The sequence below is a fragment of the Arachis duranensis genome, chromosome 6, assembly GCF_000817695.3.
Source record: "Arachis duranensis cultivar V14167 chromosome 6, aradu.V14167.gnm2.J7QH, whole genome shotgun sequence".
NCBI lineage: Eukaryota > Viridiplantae > Streptophyta > Magnoliopsida > Fabales > Fabaceae > Arachis > Arachis duranensis.
In genome coordinates this window covers 47229792-47237582 of record NC_029777.3, presented here as the reverse complement: position 1 = coordinate 47237582, position 7791 = coordinate 47229792, and the positions used below count along the sequence as shown (strand labels likewise).

Sequence of the window (7791 nt, the reverse complement as noted above, 5' to 3'; positions counted from 1 at the left end):
TGGCGGTCATTCCTGAGAATCTGGAAAGTCTAAACCTTGTCTATGGTATTCCAAGTAGGATTCAGGGATTTTCTGACTGTGACGAGCTTCAAAATTGCGATTGTTGGGTGTAGTGACAGATGCAAAAGAATCAATTGATTCTATTCCGACATGATCTAGAACCGACAGATGATTAGCCGTGCTGTGACAGAGCATTTGGACCATTTTCACTGAGAGGATGGGATGTAGCCATTGACAACAGTTATGCCCTACATATAGCTTGCCATGGAAAGGAGTATGAAAGATTGGATGAAGGTAGTAGGAAAGCAGAGATTCAGAAGGGACAAAGGATCTCCATACACTTATTTGAAATTTTCACCAAGGATTTACATAAGTATCTCTTTCATCTATTTTATGCGTTATTTATTATTATTTTTGAAAACCATTATAACCAATTGAATCCGGCTAACTGAGATTTACAAGATGACCATATTTGCTTCATACCAACAATCTCTGTGGGATCGACCCTTTCTCATGTAAGATTTATTACTTGGACGACCCAGTACACTTGCTGGTTAGTGATGCGAAGTTGTGAAGAAAGTGCTGAGTTAGTAATGTGCATACCAAGTTGAGCACCAATGAAAGAGATCATAATTTCGTGCACCAAGTTTTTGGCGCCGTTGCCGAGGATTGTTGAGTTTGGACAACTGAAGGTTCATCTTGTTGCTCAGATTAGGTAATTTTCTTCTTAATTTGTTTTGTTTGGTGTCAATTGCATGTTTTAAAAATTTATGCATTTTTCGAAAATTCATGCATGTGTTCTTCATGATCTTCAAGTTGTTTTTGACAAGACTTCTTGTTTGATCTTTAAATTTTCTTGTTTTGTGTCTTTTGTTGTTTTTCATATGCATTCTTGCATTCATAGTGTCTAAGCATTGAAAATTTCTAAGTTTGGTGTCTTGCATGCTTTTTTTTTTTTAAATTTTTCAAAAATAAGTCTTGATGTGCATCTTGATCTTCAAAGTGTTCTTGGTGTTCATCTTGACATTCATAGTGTTCTTGCATGCATTAAGTGTTTTGATCCAAAATTTTCATGTTTTGGGTCATATTTGTGTTTTTCTCTCTCCTCATTAAAAAATTCAAAAATAAAAAAATATATATTTTCCTTATTTTGCTCATAATTTTTGAAAATTTGAGTTGACTTAGTCAAAAATTTTTAAAACTTAGCTATTTTTTATAAGTCAAGTCAAATTTTCAATTTTTAAAATCCTATCTTTTCAAAACCTTTTTTTAAAAATCAATTCTTCTTCATTTTTTTTATTATTTTCAAAAATTTTTAAAATTTATTTTCAAAATCTTTTTCTTATCTTTATTTCAAATCTTTGAAAACTTTACTAACAATTAATGTGATTGATTCAAAAATTTGAAGTTTGTTACTTTCTTGTTGAGAATGGTTCAATCTTTAAATTTTAGAATCATATCTTTTAGTTTCTTGTTAGTCAAGTAATCAATTTTAATTTTAAAAATAAAATCGTTTCCAAAATATCTTTTTCAAGCATATCTTTTCAAACATCTTTTACAAATCATATCTTTTTCAAAATCAATTTCAAAAATCTTTTCTAACTTCTTATCTTTTCAAAATTGATTCACAAATCTTTTTCAAACCAACTAATTCACTTTTTATTTGTTTCTTATCTTTTTCAAAACCACCTAACTATTTTTCTCTCTCTAATTTTCGAAAATTTCTCACTCTTTTTCAAAATTCTTTTAATTAACTAATTGTTTCAAATTTTAATTTTAATTGTACTTCTCCTCTCAATTTTTGAAAATCACTAACTATTTTTCAAAAACAATTTCGAATTCCTCTCTCTCTCTCATCATCTTCTATTTATTTATTTAATTACTAACACTCTTCTCTTCATCTAAAAATCCGAACTCTCTCTTATCCTCTATGTTCGAATTTTTCTCATCCTTCTTCTATTCTTTTTTCTTCTACTCACATAAAGGAATCTCTATACTGTGACATAGAGGATTCCTCCTCTTTTCTGTTCTGTTGTTTTTCATATGAGTAGGAGCAAGGACAAGGACATTCTTGTTGAAGCAGATCCTGAACCTGAAAGGACTCTGAAGAAGAAGCTAAGAGAAGCTAAAGCTCAATAATCCAGAGAAAACCTTACAGAGGATCTCGAAAAAGAAGACATGGCCGAACCCAATAACAATGGTGAAGGCGCAAGGAGGATGCTTGGTGATTATATTACACCTACATCCAATTTTCATGGAAAAAGCATCTCAATTCCTGCCATTAGAGCAAACAATTTTGAGCTGAAGCCTCAGATAATTGCTTTAATGTAACAGAACTGCAAGTTTCATGGACTTCCATCAGAAGATTCCTACCAGTTTTTAACTGAGTTCTTGCAGATCTGTGAGACTATTAAGACTAATGGAGTAGATCCGAAAGTCTACAGGCTCATGCTTTTCCCTTTTGCTATAAGAGATAGAGCTAGAACATGGTTGGACTCACAACTTAAAGATAGCCTGGACTATTAGGATAAGCTGGTCACGGCCTTCTTGGCCAAGTTCTTTCCTCCTCAAAAGCTGAGCAAGCTTAGAGTGGATGTTCAGACCTTCAAACAAAAAGATGGTGAATCCCTCTATGAAGCTTGGGAAAGATACAAGCAGATGACCAAAAAGTGTCCTTCTGACATGCTTTCAGAGTGGACCATTTTGGATATATTCTATTATGGTCTATCTGAGTTCTCTAAGATGTCACTGGACCATTCTGCAGGTGGATCCATTTACTAAAGAAAATGCCTGCAAAAGCTCAAGAACTTATCGAAATGGTTGCAAAAAACCAATTCATGTACACTTCTGAGAGAAATCCTGTGAATAATGGGATGCCTCAAAGGAAGGGAGTTCTTGAAATTGATGCTCTAAATGCCATATTGGCTCAGAATTAAATGTTGACTCAGCAAGTCAATATGATTTCTCAGAGTCTGAATGGATGGCAAAATGCATCCAACAATACTAAAGGGGCATCTTCTGAAGAAGAAGCTTATGCTCCTGAGAACCCTGCAATGGTAGAGGTGAGTTACATGGGTGAACCCTATGGAAACACCTATAATCCCTCATGGAGAAATCATCCAAATTTCTCATGGGAGGATCAACAAAAGCTCCAAAAGGCTTTAATAATGGTGGAAGAAACAGACTTAGCAATAGCAAGCCTTTTCCATCATCTTCTCAGCAACAGACATAGAATTCTGAGTAGAGCTCCTCTAGCTTAGCAAACATAGTCTCTGATCTATCTAAGGCCACTCTAAGTTTCATGAGTGAAACAAGGTCCTCCATTAGAAATTTGGAGGCACAAGTAGGCCAGCTGAGTAATAAAATCACTGAAACTCCTCCTAGTATTCTCCCAAGCAATACAGAAGAGAATCCAAAGAGAGAGTGCAAGGCCATTGATATAATCCAAATGGCCGAATCCAAAGAGGAAGGGGAGAACGTGAATCCCAATGAGATAGACCTCATGGGAAATCTCCTAGACAAGAAGGAGTTCCCTATAGAGGACTTAAAGGAATCTGAGGCTCATATAGAGACCATAGAGATTCCATTAAACCTCCTTCTACCATTCATGAGCTCTGAGAACTATTCTTCCTCTGAAGAGGATGAAGATGTAACTGAAGAGCAAGTTGCTCAATATATAGGAACCATCATGAAGCTGAATGCCAAGTTGTTTGGTAATGAGGCTTGGATAGGTGAACCTCCCTTGCTCATTAGTGAACTAGATACATGGGTTCAGCAAACTCTACCTCAAAAGAAACAAGATCCTGGTAAATTCTTAATACCATGTACCATAGGCACCATGACCTTTGAGAAGGCCCTGTGTGACCTGGGGTCAGGTATAAATCTTATGCCACTTTCTGTGATGGAGAAGCTTGGGATCTTTGAGGTACAAGCTGCAAGAATCTCATTAGAGATGGCACACAAGTCAATAAAACAAGCTTATGGATTGGTAGAGGACATGTTAGTAAAGGTTAAAGGCCTTTACCTCCCTGCTGATTTTATAATCTTAGACACTAGGAAGAAGGAGGATGAATGCATTATCCTTGGAAGTCCCTTCCTAGCCACAGCAAGAGCTGTAATTGATGTTGACAGAGGAGAGCTAGTCCTTCAATTGAATGGGGACTACCTTATGTTTAAAGCTCAAGAATCTTCCTCTGTAGCCATGGAGAGGAAGCATGAACAGCTTCTCTCAATGCAGAGTCAAACAGAACCCCCACAGTCAAACTCTAAGTTTGGTGTTGGAAAGCTACAACCAAACTCTAAGTTTGGTGTTGAACCCGCGCATTCAAATTCTAAGTTTGGTGTTGGGAGGTCCCAACATTGCTATGAATACCTATGAGGCTCCATGAGAGCTCACTGTCAAGCTATTGACATTAAAGAAGCGCTTATTAGGAGGCAACCCAATTTTTATTTATATATATTTCTATCGTTATTTTATGTTTTATTAGGTTTATGATTATGTGGAGTCACAAAACAATTACAAAAATTAAAAATATAATAAAAAATAGCAGAAGAAACAGCACACCCTGGAGGAAGAGCTTACTGGCGTTTAAACGCCAGTAAGGAGCATCTGGCTGGCGTTCAATGCCAAAATCGAGCATGAATCTGGCGTTGAATGCCAGAAACATGCAGTACTCTGGCATTTAAATGCCAGGATTACACCCTGAGGAAAGCTGGCATTTAACGCCAGAAACAAGCTTCAGTCTGGCGTTAAACACCAGAAACATGCTACATTTGGGTGTTTAACGCCAGAAACAAGCTTCAGTCTGGCGTTAAATGCCAGGGATGTATGCAGAAGGCATTTTACACGCCTAATTGGTGTAGGGATGATAAATCCTTGACATCTCAGTATCTGTGGACCCTACAGGATCACCTCAGAATCTGTAGACCCCACAGGATCCCCACCTACCTCAACTCACCTTCTCTCTTCTTCACACAATCCAACAACACTCTTCCCCAAACATCATTCACCAATCACCTCAATCTCTCTTCCCAATTACCCCTTCACCACTCACATCCATCCACTCTTCCCCATAAACCCCACCTACCTTCAAATTCAAAATCCCTTTCCCATCCAAACCCACCCTAAATGACCAAACCTACTACCCCCTCCCTCCACTATATAAACCCCTTCATCCTTCTTCATTTTCACACAACACAACCCTCTCTTCTCCCTCTTGGCCGAAACACTCACCCTTCTCCCTCTCCTCCATTTCATCTTATTCTTCTTCTATTATTTTCTTTTCTTTGCTCGAGGGCGAGCAACATTCTAAGTTTGGTGTGGTAAAAGCATAGCTTTTTTGTTTTTCCATAACCATTGATGGCACACAAGGCCAGAGAAACCTCTAGAAAGAGAAAAGGGAAGACAAAAGCTTCCACCTCCGAGTCATGGGAGATGGAGAGATTCATCTCTAAAGCCCATCAAGACTACTTCTATGAAGTTGTGGCCAAGAAGAAGGTGATCCCTGAGGTCCCTTTCATGCTCAAGAAAAATGAGTATCCGGAGATTCGACATGAGATCCAAAGAAGAGGTTGGGAAGTTCTTACCAACCCCATTCAACAAGTCAGAATCTTAATGGTTCAAGAGTTCTATGCCAATGCATGGATCACTAGGAACCATGATCAAAGCATGAACCCAAACCCAAAGAATTGGCTTACAATGGTTCGGGGGAAATGCTTAGATTTTAGTTAAAAAAATGTGAGGTTGGCATTCAACTTGCCTATGATGCAAGAAGACGCACGCCCCTACACTAGAAGGGTCAACTTTGATCAAAGGTTGGACCAAGTCCTCATGGACATATGTGTGGAAGGAGCTCAATGGAAAAGAGACTCAAAAGGCAAGCCGGTTCAATTGATAAGACTGGACCTTAAGTTTGTGGCTAGATGATGGTTGGAGTTTATCCAACGCTCCATCATCCCCACTAGCACCCGATCTGAAGTTACTGTGGATCGGGCCATCATGATCCATAACATCATGATTGTAGAGGAAGTAGTAGTTCATGAAGTCATTTCTCTAGAACTCTACAAAGTAGCCGAAAAGCCCTCCACCTTGGCAAGGCTAGCCTTTTCTCATCTCATTTGCCATCTATGCTACTTATCTGGAGTTGTCATAGAAAGAGATATCCTCATTGAAGAGGACAAGCCCATCGCTAAAAAGAGGATGGAGCAAACAAGAGAGCCCATTCATGGATCTCAAGAAACGCATGAGGAAGCTCATCATCAAGAAATCCCTGAAATGCCTCAAGGGATGCATTTTCCTCCAAACAACTATTGGGAACAACTCAATACTTCTCTAGAAGGATTAAGTCATGACATGAACCAATTGAGGGTGGAACACCAAGAGCACTCCATCATTCTCAATGAGGTTAGAGAAGATCAAAGAGCTATGAGGGAGGAGCAACAAAGGCAAGGAAGAGACATAGAGGAGCTAAAGAACACCATTGGATCTTCAAGGAGAAGGCACCACCATCACTAAGGTGGACTCATTCCTTAACTTCCTTGTTCTTATTTCTCTATTTTTCGATTTTGTTGCTTCATGTTTATCTATGTTTTGTGTCTTTATTACATGATCATTAGTGTCTAGTAACTGTGTCTTAAAGCTATGAATAATTTCGTGAATCCTCCACCTTTCTTAAATGAAATATGTTTTTAATACAAAAGAACAAGAAGTACATAAGTTTCGAATTCATCCTTGAAATTAGTTTAATTATATTGATGCGGTGACAATACTTTTTATTTTCTGAATGAATGCTTGAACAGTGCATATTTTTTATCTTGTTGTTTATGAATGTTAAAATTGTTGGCTCTTGAAAGAATAATGAACAAGAGAAATGTTATTGATAATCTGAAATATCATAAAATTAATTCTTGAAGCAAGAAAAAGCAGTGAATAAAAAGCTTGCAAAAAAATTAAATAATAAAAGAAAAAGAAAAAGCAAGCAGAAAAAAGCCAATAGCCCTTAAAACTAAAAGGCAATGGTAAAAAGGATCGAATGCTTTAAGCATCAATGGATAGGAGGGCCCAAGGAAATAAATCCAGGCCTAAGCGGCTAAATCAAGCTGTCCCTAACAATGTGCTTGTGGCATGCAGGTCCAAATGAAAAGCTTGAGACTGAGTGGTTAAAGTCGTGATCCAAAGCAAAAAGAGTGTGCTTAAGAGCTCTGGACACCTCTAACTGGGGACTTTAGCAAAGCTGAGTCACAATCTAAAAAGGTTCACCCAGTCATGTGTCTGTGGCATTTATGTATCCGGTGGTAATACTTGAAAACAAAGTGCTTAGGGCCACGGCCAAGACTCATAAAGTAGACGTGTTCAAGAATCAACATACTTAACTAGGAGAATCAATAACACTATCTGAAATCTGAGTTCCTAGAGATGCCAATCATTCTAAACTTCAAAGGATAAAGTGAGATGCCAAAACTGTTTAGAAGCAAAAAGGCTACTAGTCCCGCTCATCTAATTAGAACTAAGCTTCATTGATATTTTGGGATTTATAGTATATTCTCTTCTTTTTATCCTATTTGATTTTCAGTTGCTTGGGGACAAGCAACAATTTAAGGCTGGTGTTGTGATGAGTGGATAATTTATATGCTTTTTGGCATTGTTTTTAGGTAGTTTTTAGTAGGATCTAACTACTTTTAGGGATGTTTTTATTAGTTTTTATGCAAAATTCACATTTCTGTGTTTAGGTATTTTCTGGCTAAAATTAAGGGACCTGAGCAAAAATCTGATTCATGCTGAAAAAGGACTGT

At 37.5% G+C, this 7791-nt stretch overlaps 1 non-coding gene across 1 annotated transcript; it reads right to left on the bottom strand.

Moving 5' to 3' along the window:
• Nucleotides 1-2580: 2580 nt before the first annotated feature.
• On the bottom strand, nt 2581-2688 carry LOC127740266 (small nucleolar RNA R71). Its single transcript, XR_008000946.1, has one exon. It is a non-coding gene; the product is annotated as a small nucleolar RNA R71 (small nucleolar RNA).
• Nucleotides 2689-7791: the final 5103 nt, after the last annotated feature.